Here is an 11775-nt window from a genome sequence, read left to right as displayed (position 1 = left end):
AGATTGCAGATCACAGGCTTTTTGTTTTATAAGTGATCAGGTGGCAAATGGAGGCTGTAAAGAGTCAATTTTACCTCCGTGCTTTGGGCTTTATTAATGCACACAGGAACTGATAGTTTCACTGACTGGAATATTGGCCCAAAATGTGGAGATTGAGAGAGTCTTCTGAATTAATGATAAATGTATATTCTAACCTGAATTGTCATGCTCACTATCTGGGATTTCTTGGAACTTAGCTTCCTTCCATGTAAACTAGAATAATCTTAGTAGATTATTTTATTGGGCAATTATTATCAAATTAAATAATCCTAATTAGTCAGCAAAATGTGATTTATTAGTATTAATATATTATCACACAATGTGAAATTAATCATTTAAAATGAGTCCAATTCTTAGGCAAGATACTTTTAGTAATAATTTCCAAGACGTGTGATTCTATCAAAATTGTTCTCTTGTTTGTACATGCTGTATCACAAAATTATTCACCTGAGGTTTCTACTTGATATATATTTTCTACCTGACCTCTCTCACTCTTCTTCCTATATGAATACATCATAGCATATTATTGACCATATATTTACTTGTATTTGGTATCCAGAATGAGAGCAAACATGAAATGTTTCCCCTGATGGAAGAAAAACAAAGACCCTTGAGGCAAATGAATCTCCCAGAGCAAAAGAAAGGTGCTCTTCTTTGGAATTGCACACAGTTGTGGAATCAGAGCACACAAGAGGTGATCTGTCAGTGCAGCCTTACGGTCACAATTTCCAATTCACAGAATCACCCAAGAGAGGGTTTCAGAATTAGTAAGTGCTTCTGGGACTGCAGCAGAAAGCAGTGCAGGAGGAAACACCATTTATAAAAAGTGAAGAAGCTACAGGGGATACTAATTGTTTTCTCCTTTCTGGACAAATGACAGAACAGGCTAACACATAAAATGTTAAGTGATAGTAATTATGACTTATAGGAGGTCCTTAAAATCATTACTATTAGTGATGGTGATGAACAACAGAGTTATCCAGGACAGGAGGGATAAACAAAAATTCAGAAGACATTAAAGAAAAAAACCCAAGATGATAAAAAATCTTTTCTTGAAACAAAAAGAAGGAAGAGAAAAATTAATGAGACCTGGGTAAGATAAAAGATTAAAATTTTAGCATCAGGAGTTTGGAGTATCAAACATACTTCAATATTCTCACTTGGACAAATATTTATATTTTATTTGAAAAGTGTGTTGTTTATAAATAAGTAATATCAAAACTAATATTAAAATGTTGATAGGATATGTTATCTTTATATAGTGCCTCTCTTTTCTTTTTTTTAGTAAACTCTTAATGCCATGATTTTAGTCAACCCTAGAGAGAGTAAAAGGCTTCCATGATCACAAAACAAATGGATCAGAAAAGGCTCAAGAATTTATATTTTCTAAATGGTCAATCAAAGCTTCTCCCATCATATTATACCCTATCAAATAGATTTCCCCCAATTTCAAAAACATTTGACATAAAGGCTACCATCACAGTAGGCCTCAATGTTACATATAGTTTTACCATTTTCCTAAATTTAGAGTATTTTCACTGAACCCAACTAGTAATTACATTGATTATTTGTCTCCCTGAATACAAACTGATACTATATTCTAATTTTTTTTTATTCACAGCATTGCAAAATTTATAAAGTTAGTAAAAGCATGGCATAATTTATGGTAAGAGTGTGTGATATATCTGGAAAATTATAATTCTGTTTCATTTGGTCAAAACAGTCTGCTGTCTTTTTGGTTTGTTAAGTTTCACTGCATCATGAGTGCAAAGCAAGAGTTATCATGTTGCTTTGAGGTTAAGAGACTATTTTAAGAAGTCAGCAGAGTGTGACCACTTGGAAACTTTGAGAAGGACAGAGTTGAGATCAATCTACAAGATTGGGGATATGTCAGGATTTTCAATATTTTAAACACAGTACTTGTCAAATAGCTATTTCCATGCTAGTTAAAATTGTCAGCTTTTATTACAGTTGTTACTTTTCCCTGTAAGTGGCTAACTTTATAAAATCTCCATTAAGCTTATAGACAGAATCGTACTGTGTAGCTAAGTGGTATTATAATTTTCTCTCTCCTTTTCCAATTGTTCAACTTCAGAAATTTAAAATATAATTATCCTTCATTGTTGTGACATTGAAGTTTTCAATTTATCAACAGGTATACTAAAATAGTGTTCTCTATAATTATCTCATATGTATCTTAACTTCTTATTGGTTTATATTTTTCTGCTATGTATTCATTTTCCAATGAATTATAGTACTGTTCTTTGCATTAAAACTCATCTCCTTTTCATTTAAATAATTTCCCCAGCTGTTCAGATTCTTCAGTAGTTTTGGATCAAGGATCAGTGTTTTTTATTTATCTCTAGCTTCCAGCATTTTATTATTACAGATTTGAATGTGCACTCATTTACATTTTCTACTGACTACTTAATGAATATGTTGAATAATACCAATGCACATTTAGATTGATCCCCAGGGACCTTATTGATACATTTATCTTCCAATGACACATAAAATAATTGTAGTTTTTTATTTGTTGGGCTAATTTGTGTATTCTTATTGTATCATTATTTGTATGCAATAAAACCTTAAGTAATGAAGCCGTCAACTAACCACACTTCAAACATTTTTCAACTTTTAGAAAAAGAAGAAATTAATGGCTAAATAGTAGGTAGCAGATACTGAGCTTAAAAACCTACTTTACAGAGTCATGGCTCAGTTTTGCTTTAGCTCAGTCCCCACCATCTTCCATAGCTACAATGACAAAGTTTCAAATTGTAGAACTTGGGTATGAAATACCCTCAGCCGCCCTACTAGGAAAATGTGCCACAGACTCGACAGTAACCAAGAGAGAATAATCAGAAAATCTTTTTCAACAAAGAATTATGGAGACCTAGATTCCCTTCTCTTTATGATCAGAAGCTTGCTGGCTTAAAACAGGCTGAATAATCTCTGGTTCATAAACTGCACGTTTTGAATACAATTTTTTCCCACGCATTTTTGCTGATATAATCCACCTGTGCACATAATACCTTTGCCTTACATTTTTAAATATTCGACTTGAACCAACTCCATGGCATGTGAATGTGTATATACTAAAGCTACTCTTTTCTTCAAAACACAAAATTTAACAGCTAAAATTGAGTCTTTGACATGTGGACTAAAAGTGGGTGATATGATCATAAATTCCTAAATGGTCAGGTCATGGTGGGTTGTGTTGCCCCAGGCATATAACTTTTTTAGTAAAAGATTTATCTTTGCCGTAAACAAGCCCTGCCCATTGCTTTTGTGCATCTAGGTTGACGTACACTTTTGAAATATGTGCAACCACCCTCAAGAGGACTACATAATCTTGTTAACTATCCTATAGTTCAATCCCTGACTTGCTTCTCCCACCTCCACGTATCTATTATGGTTTCTCCTTAATTTCAAATGCATTAAAAAAACTGCAAAACTGTCAATGTTAAAGCATTTGAAATCTTGTTTCCCAGAAATTGTCCTCAGTTTTGGTTCAAGTAAACTCTTATAAAATTCCCTACAGGTTTGGATGTTTTTGTGTTGACAGACATTATCATATTCAAGTTCAGCATTATACTGCAGTCTGCCCTTCAAAGTGAAGGAGAGCAAAATTTGTCACCTCAAAATAGGTCTTCTTGACATAATGATTATTTTAGGCTGGCAATTTTTAGGAAAAGCAGACTTGGGAGAAGCTCTGAAAATACCCCTTTTAAATGACATTTATATTTGTAAGTAAAATCTCTGTTTGTAAAGGTGTCTGCCTTTCTGGACAAAGAAGAGGAGAATAACCTCATCTCTGGAAACTGTTATCAATGCAGAAGACTAGGATTTAAATATTCATAAGCACCTTATTTTTAGTTAGGAGGCTTTTCTTGATATCCTCCCATAACTACTATCCCCACCCCCCAGCATCCTCTTTGGCCTTTAGCTGAGGATGGTATTTAAAGTGATGGCTTCTGTTATTTTAGAGTTTCCCTGTTTCCTTGGTCTCTGCCATGTATACATATTTCTAAACTTTTGTGTATCTTTCTCCTGTTCATATGTCTAATGTCAAAGAACCTAGAAGGGTAGGAGAAGTGTTTCTCCTCCCTAAAGAAGCAAAACCTTCCTCTCTACTACCTCTACTATAGCAATTGCTACAGCTTTACTTCCCTAATCAACCATTAGTACAGTGACTGAAATTTGCAATCTCTGATGCTGGTCCTTCATTTTTATTGTCTGTTCCCATAAAAGTTTAAATCCTAGCTATGATAAAGAAACATGAGAAACTTTAACAAACAGGATTTATTTGGAATCAGTCTATGGAAATAAAGAAAAGATATTTAACTAAAATCTAAAAGTAAGATATCAATTGTGATTTGCATTTCAACAAGTATAAATATAAGGTAGTAGTGAAGATAAAGGAATCATTTCTTAAATGGAGAAAATAAGATGAAAAATAAAAGAAGGAAAACAAATACATACATGTTTGTTAACTTGGATGAAATTAAAAGGTAGAAAAAGAAAAGGAGATGTTCCAAGAATACTTAAATTGCCATTATAGCATACAAACTGCTGTGGATTATCTTGGTTAAATTATATAAGCAAATCAATTCCCTGTTACATCATTTTTCTTTCTGTCTTTATTTAAAAAAAAAACACATTTATTTATTTTTAGATAGAAGGGAAGGAGGGGAGAAAGAGAGCTAGAGAAACACCCATGTGTAGTTGCCTCTTGCTCACCCCCAACTGGGAATCTGACCTACAACCCATGCATGTGCCCTGACTGGGAATCAAATCAGTGACCCATTGGTTTACAGGCCAGTATTCAATCCATTGAGCCACACCAGCCAGTGCATCAATTCCCTGTTACATCATTTTTTAAATGGCAATTATAAATCCTGTCTTGTGTCTGGGGTTTAGATGCAAAACTGGATACAAAGCACCTTGGGCATAATAAATAAGTGGCCATAAAATGTTAGCTACTTACCCACTACTGTCCCAGGACAGTGAATATTTCTTCAACTGTTTAGATGAATAACTTAAACCATAATATGAGAAATGTGTGATGAGGAGACAAAGTGACATAGATTCCAAAAAATGAGAAAGATAATGGTTAAGTCTAAAATCTGCAGAAAGGAAATGTTAATTCATTGGAGCAGTGAACCCTGTGGTGGAAATATGGCAGCAGATATCCAATTAAACCATTTCTCCAGGCAGAGTATAACAGTAGCCAAACTAGACTATTAGGTTATCTTACTTTTAATTATTTAAGAAGCATATCTACCTAGTTATTTATATTCTATTTTTATTCTGTTTTTCTCTTTATATTATGAGATGTTAATGCCTCCTAAAATTATCATAGACCAAGCAGTAGAAGTAGTTCCATGGGCTTGGGAAAATAAGTCTGTTATTTATGGTGCCATGACTAGACAACCATAGCCCCTCCATTGTTAAGTCAACAGAGTGTTTAAGAGTCATTTGAAAAAAAAAAAAATATATATATATATATGGTTGTTAGAGCTAGAGATGGACAAGCTGCCTGCTTTGTAACCTGCCACCTGTGTCAGGCCTTGCAAAATGGGCTCTGGCCAGCGATCACTGTGTTTTAGGGAGCTGTGGCCTGCAGTCACGCAGGACCTGAGCCACTGCCTGTGCTGAGACACACAGGGTCTGCGTCACCGCCCAAGCACCCAATCACTAGGTTCCCTGTTAACAGAGGTGACTAAAGCATAGCGGCTGCATCTGCTGAGAACTAATTACACCCCATTGTCCCTTCCCCTTTCCCTTAATCATTTACCTTAAGTTTCCTGACAGCCATCCCTAATCAGAGGACATTGTTGTTTTGCAAATACCTATACCCTGAACCCCTGGAACTGACTAGCAGGGTGACTCACCCCTGGTAGTCTACTGCACACCCTCAAAAATCTCTCTACCCCTTCTGTTGGGGCTGCAGTGACTTCAGACTCAGTCCACCTGAATGCAGTGTCTCCCTTCTAATAAAAGCCCTTAATTGGACTTCTCTGGTTCCAGATCATCTCTTAGTCACCTCGGCTACCTAACAATGGTTTCTCATTGTTGCCTAAAGATATCCCATGAAATCCTCTGGGAAGTTCTGGTGAGCAACATCAATTGTCTAGAATGAGAGTAGGTGACATGGAAGAATATCTTAAGAGACAAAATTAGAGAATTATTTAAAGCAATTGTATATCATTGTCTTACCAGTTCTCTTGATGTCACAGGGAATGTTATTCTGAGGTGAAATACAGAGATTGATAATTCTGTGATGTAAAAGAGCCATACACTGAATGAAAAACTTTTTAAGAACAACAAATTATTTCTCTTATATTTTCTTTTTAATATATATGTAATAATCATATAGGAAACAAAAGTCTAAATTGAGTCTAAAAGATATTGTTCCATAATTATAAAATAAACAAAAACTACTGAGGTAAGCTTTAATTGACAGTGTTCTCTTATTATTTCTTAGTAGTGATGAACATAATAGTGTGTCATAAAATTGACTATGTCTTGGATTTACTGTAATGCAGTAGCTGCTCAGCTGCTATAAAATAGTAACTAGAATGTATTCTAAGGTGAGAAATTTTACGAACATGTCAGACTTTTTCTTGTCTTTCCTCACTAGTGTAGGTAGAGTAACCTATAGAAACACCACTGTGGATGCCACACGAAGTTGTAAGTTTAAAATTTTTGCACATGACAGCATAGGAAAATGAACAGAAAACACATTTGAAAAAATTTAGAGGAAATATAAAGGGGCTTATATCTTAAAACAATTCAAGAGTAACTGTGGGATAATACAGATCCAGTTTTTTGGCTTTTTTGCTCTGTTCCCTGAAAGCATGACTGGTTTAGTGACATTATATTTGTGCGATTAAAAATGGGCAAGGGTACTCTCTTTGTTGTCTGAAGAAATGCTAAATTTCCTCAGAGGTGAGAATGGGGGGGGGGCATTAATTCTAAAAAATATATAACATATCAATCTTACTTTCCAGAACCTTTAAAGTAAAATAAAGCATGTGCTAGGCAAAGAGAAAGCTGAAAAATCAGAAGAAACTTATTTATAATGCAAAGCATATAGATTAAATGAAAACACAGAGATACTTAAGTCCAAATTTGCTCAATTGTGGCCTGCATTTTGCACCTGCAGCGTGTGGGCCCAATTCAAACGTGATAACATCTGGCATATTGTAAGTGCAGTAATCAACAGTTGCAGAAGCATTCAAATTGTGGCTGAACTCATGGGGAAAGAGAGAAAATGCAATTAAGAAGATGTGTGCCAGAGACAGGTTTCAACTCACAATATCCACATAACTCATTCTTCAGATGTGTGAGACAAAAGCCCAGGCTGAAGAGGATCTGAGAGGGAACTAGAGGTTATGAAGTTACAAGTAGTTTAGTCACTGAGTGGTGGAAACTGGGGGCGGGGAAACTTTGGACACGTCTCATTACATGTCTCAGGCTCCTCGCTTCCTAGGTGGAGGGAGTGGAAACAATTCCTTAAATTTTTTGTATCTCATGTCTCTCAGTTGTAAAAGCAGAATAATAGGATAACAGAATATGTGAAAGGGTGTGTGTGGGTTTATAATGAGAATTAAAGTATAATAGAATGCTGTAAGGTAGGAGGCACCATGAATACAAATGGTAGTTTTCTTTCTCAACTTTTTTTCTCTTATGTTTCTGTTCCTATACTTTATATTTAAATTACGATAATTTTTATGCATTGAACTTGACAAGTGTGCTTCAATTTTGACTTATAAATTCATCTACTTCATACCCTGGGGACTTGGAAAACACTTATTCATTCTAAACCATGTATCAAAAACCTCAAATTAATATGCTAGGTACTGGAAGTACTATTGTGAGTGTGAAGAGACAAGGACCCTTGCTTGGTTCATTGTAATCTACTTGTAACCAGGAAAGGGTACTGAAGTCAAGGAAGTTAGGAAAAAATTCAGTCAACTAAAGGATGAAGACAAAAAATACCCAGGCAAAAGGCCTACTTACATTATCTTATATGTAGTGAATTATCAATATCACTGATTATGTTTAATCTAAAGGTTAAAAGTTCCTATAATTTTTTATTTGTTAATTTCATTAACAACACAGTTGGGGATTCTCTAATTGAAAGTTTTTTGTTCTTTTAAATATTTTGTGTTTTAAGAAATGATAAATTATGTTTTCTAGTTTTCATTTTGTATCAGTTTACAGAAGTCAAAACAGAAGACACTTTTACCCAGAAAGAGATCAGATAACTGATATACCAAAGGCCATGTCAGACAACTTACCAATATAAGCTAAACACTTGAAACAGACACTGAAAATTCATCTAGTGAGAATCCTGTGATCATTCTCTTTATGTAAAATTACAACAAACAAGCAAAAAAAAAATCAACAACAACAATAAAATGAAGGTTAAACTAATAAATACAAAGTATAGAACACTGGGAAACATATATAATCCTTTATGTCAATTAATTTTTTCTAATAAATCATATTCATATATAATTTTTGATCATCAAGATCTATGAGAATATATTTTTAGCAAATGAGCGTAGAAGGAACAAGACCTATCAGAGTTTATAATGCTTATAATTAAAAACATCCTAAGGATAAAAATGTAACATCCTTATTATATCAATAATGACAAGGAATACATAGTTTTAGCCTGAGATTCTTACAGGCAGAAATCAAAGGCTCAGAAAAGATGCTGTCCTACCCCATTTCACTGTCCCCCCCCCAAAACATCCTTATTATATCAATAATGACAAGGAATACATAGTTTTAGCCTGAGATTCTTACAGGCAGAAATCAAAGGCTCAGAAAAGATGCTGTCCTACCCCATTTCACTGTCCCCCCCCAAAATGGTAGGTGGTTCATTATTAAAGGTAAAGAAGAAGCACTGTACAAATGAGGAAAAATATAGAAATATAGAAAAATATCTAAACAAAATTTACCTATTTCATATTTGTGATTACTTCACAAATACTTGCATTTGTAATAGTTGTCAATATACGATTAAAGTCTTGAAATTTGGCATTGTTGTGGGGAAAACTATGTTCTTCCTGCTAACACAGTAAAGAATTACAGATCAACAAGTCCATTAGTATGCAAGCCAAGTTTATTAGTGCTATGTTCTCATGGAAGAGAAAGGGCCTTGCCGAGGTTGGGGAGAAAGGCATGGGGCATAGGTAAAGGCAAGGCAAGGGTGGCAAGGTGTCAGGTCCTTCGTCCTGGGGTCTTATATACTTGCAAGATGAAGTGAGGGAGTTACATATTGATTGGTGAATAAGGATGGTGCCAGCTTCCCCTAAGGATGGTCATGACCACCGAAATACAGACATGTGTAGGGTCTGTTTCCCCAAATTCTTGTCTTGCTCCAGACCATATTTGTTCATCTTGCTGTAAAACAGACACATGACTGGAAGCAGTTAATTAAAGTCAGGGCAACTAACTAAAGTTATTTATGGTTTTTCCTTGTGCACTGTGGACCCCCCTGTAAAACAGACAGTGACCAAAGGTAGGAAATTAACCGAAGTTGTTTTATGGGCTTTTTCTTTGGGCACTGTGAACCCCCTCCTCTCCCAGACCTTGGGAAGAATACATAATTTCAAAGGTTTTCTTTCCCAGAGAGTGAACACCATACGTACAGAACTTCAAGGGCGTGCCTCCTCCTGTGCTACGATGGTGTTTCTTGTGATGTTGGAACACCAGGCAATCTTATCAGGCTCAGAATTGCTTTCTGAATTAGTGGGTGACACATGTCTCTCTCTCCTCCTTCTTGCCTTGCTTGACTATCTATCCTACCTAACACTATCCAACAGTATGCAGAGAGCACTATTCTGTTCTCTCCTTCTGTTGAAATGAAAACAGGTTATTTCTATATGGTTTACATTTTGGAAGTAGTTGTAATAAAAGCTATAAAATTTAGTAGTTAGTTTTATTCTTGTAATTCTAAAATAAATTCATTGATCAAGCAGATTTTATGACAAACCACAATTGAAATACACAAATTTTGTAATGTGGCAATTTTTTTCAAACTCTCGTTAGAACCTGAATGACTTTTATATCTACAAAAATAACATCTGTTTTTATTATTTAATATTGCTGCATTGCCAATAAACTGTAAGGCTTAAACTCTGTTTCCTTTAAAATTTTGTCAATTTTTATTGTAAAGTGAATTTACTTTGACTGAATTTCTTGTAATAATAAATATTTATGCTTGCTCCAAATGGTGTTTGTAATGTGTATAACTATCAAGAAAATCATAAGCACATTTTAAACTACAAAATACATTCTTGGCATGTATTGGTTGAGGTCATGTGTGTCAAAAAACAAAAAATAACAAAGCCTGTAAGTTAAGGTCATTTATAACAGCAATGAATATCTGTTATAAATTCTCACTTCTGTGCTGATAAGATACATTTTTGGGAAGTGAGATAGCAAATCATTTTCAACATATAAATCCTTTAAAACATGATGCATTTATAGTTTGATTTCTACTGCCTTACTTAAAACACAACTCTAAAGTGGATAAACTTTCAGATGTCATCAAATATTTAATTTAAGTATTTAATCCTTTACATTTTTTCTTACATGGAGTTGTTGTTTTCAGCCATCCCCAGGTCTGTTACAACAAATTACTCATCAACCAGTTGATTAAAAACCAGCTTGTGATCTATCTCAGAGACATTGTTTCCAATCATGCAGCCTTCACTTTTGCCTAAGACATTTAAAAAGCCTAGTAACTTCTCAGAGAAAAGCAGGTACCACAGATTCTCAGAAAGGATCACTCTAGAATCCGGGACATTATGGAAAGGCAAGTTTACTCCTTTTGCCCTTTAAAATTCTTCTCCCAATTGTATAAATTAGGCCAAGTACAGTTTCTGTAGAAAAGCTTTCTTGTTAGAAACAAATAGTGATCACATTAGTTGAGCAAAAATTATGTGTTTGTGTTATTTTAGAAAATTTTTATATTTTTAACAGATAGAATACAATTAAAGAGATAAGAAAGCCATCTGGGTCACATATACTCAAATAACATGTTCTGCTTCTTGAACTGAGGGTCAGCTTGAAGTTTAACTCTTTATTCATTTAAGAAGTAGGGAGTGGTTAGAACAGATTTAGATAAATTGGTAGAATATCAATATTAGAGGATTCCCTCTTCAAACAGCTGCTTGCCTTGTCTATACAATGTATTATACCATTTCAATCTAGCCAGTGACTTAAAAGTCAAATGAACAGTGGAAAGAGAGAAGAAAAAAAAAAAGTTATCTTCACGTTTCCAGACAATACCTCAATGCTTTCTCAACTTGATCTCCGTATTTCACTGAAAAGATTTATTCACGATACCCAAGCAATCTCAATGAAAGTCCAACTGGTTTGAATTTTTTTTTTTTTTTTTTATCTCAGCACTGAATAACAAAAGTCCTAAAAAAAAATTTTTGAAATCACATTGATATAATAGTGGCATCATTATGTTTTCAGGCTGATAGGGTCTCAAAATGAGGTATGTTTTATGTATAACAATATTTTTCACCAATCGCATGGAACTAATCATCTGGTGTTAAGTTAACCAGAGTTATGGCATACCTCATCCTGACTTCTGCTATGCAAAAAGGAAAAGGCACAAATCAATGAAAAATTTGGAGTTAGAAACAGCCTTATCTTTGAATTGTCTAATTTTGGTGAGTTATGCCTTCAGCATGCTTTTCAGTA

Source organism: Furipterus horrens, unplaced genomic scaffold (genome assembly GCF_987537825.1).
Source record: "Furipterus horrens unplaced genomic scaffold, mFurHor1.1.pri manual_scaffold_4, whole genome shotgun sequence".
Taxonomy (NCBI): domain Eukaryota; kingdom Metazoa; phylum Chordata; class Mammalia; order Chiroptera; family Furipteridae; genus Furipterus; species Furipterus horrens.
This window is presented reverse-complemented; position numbering follows the sequence as displayed.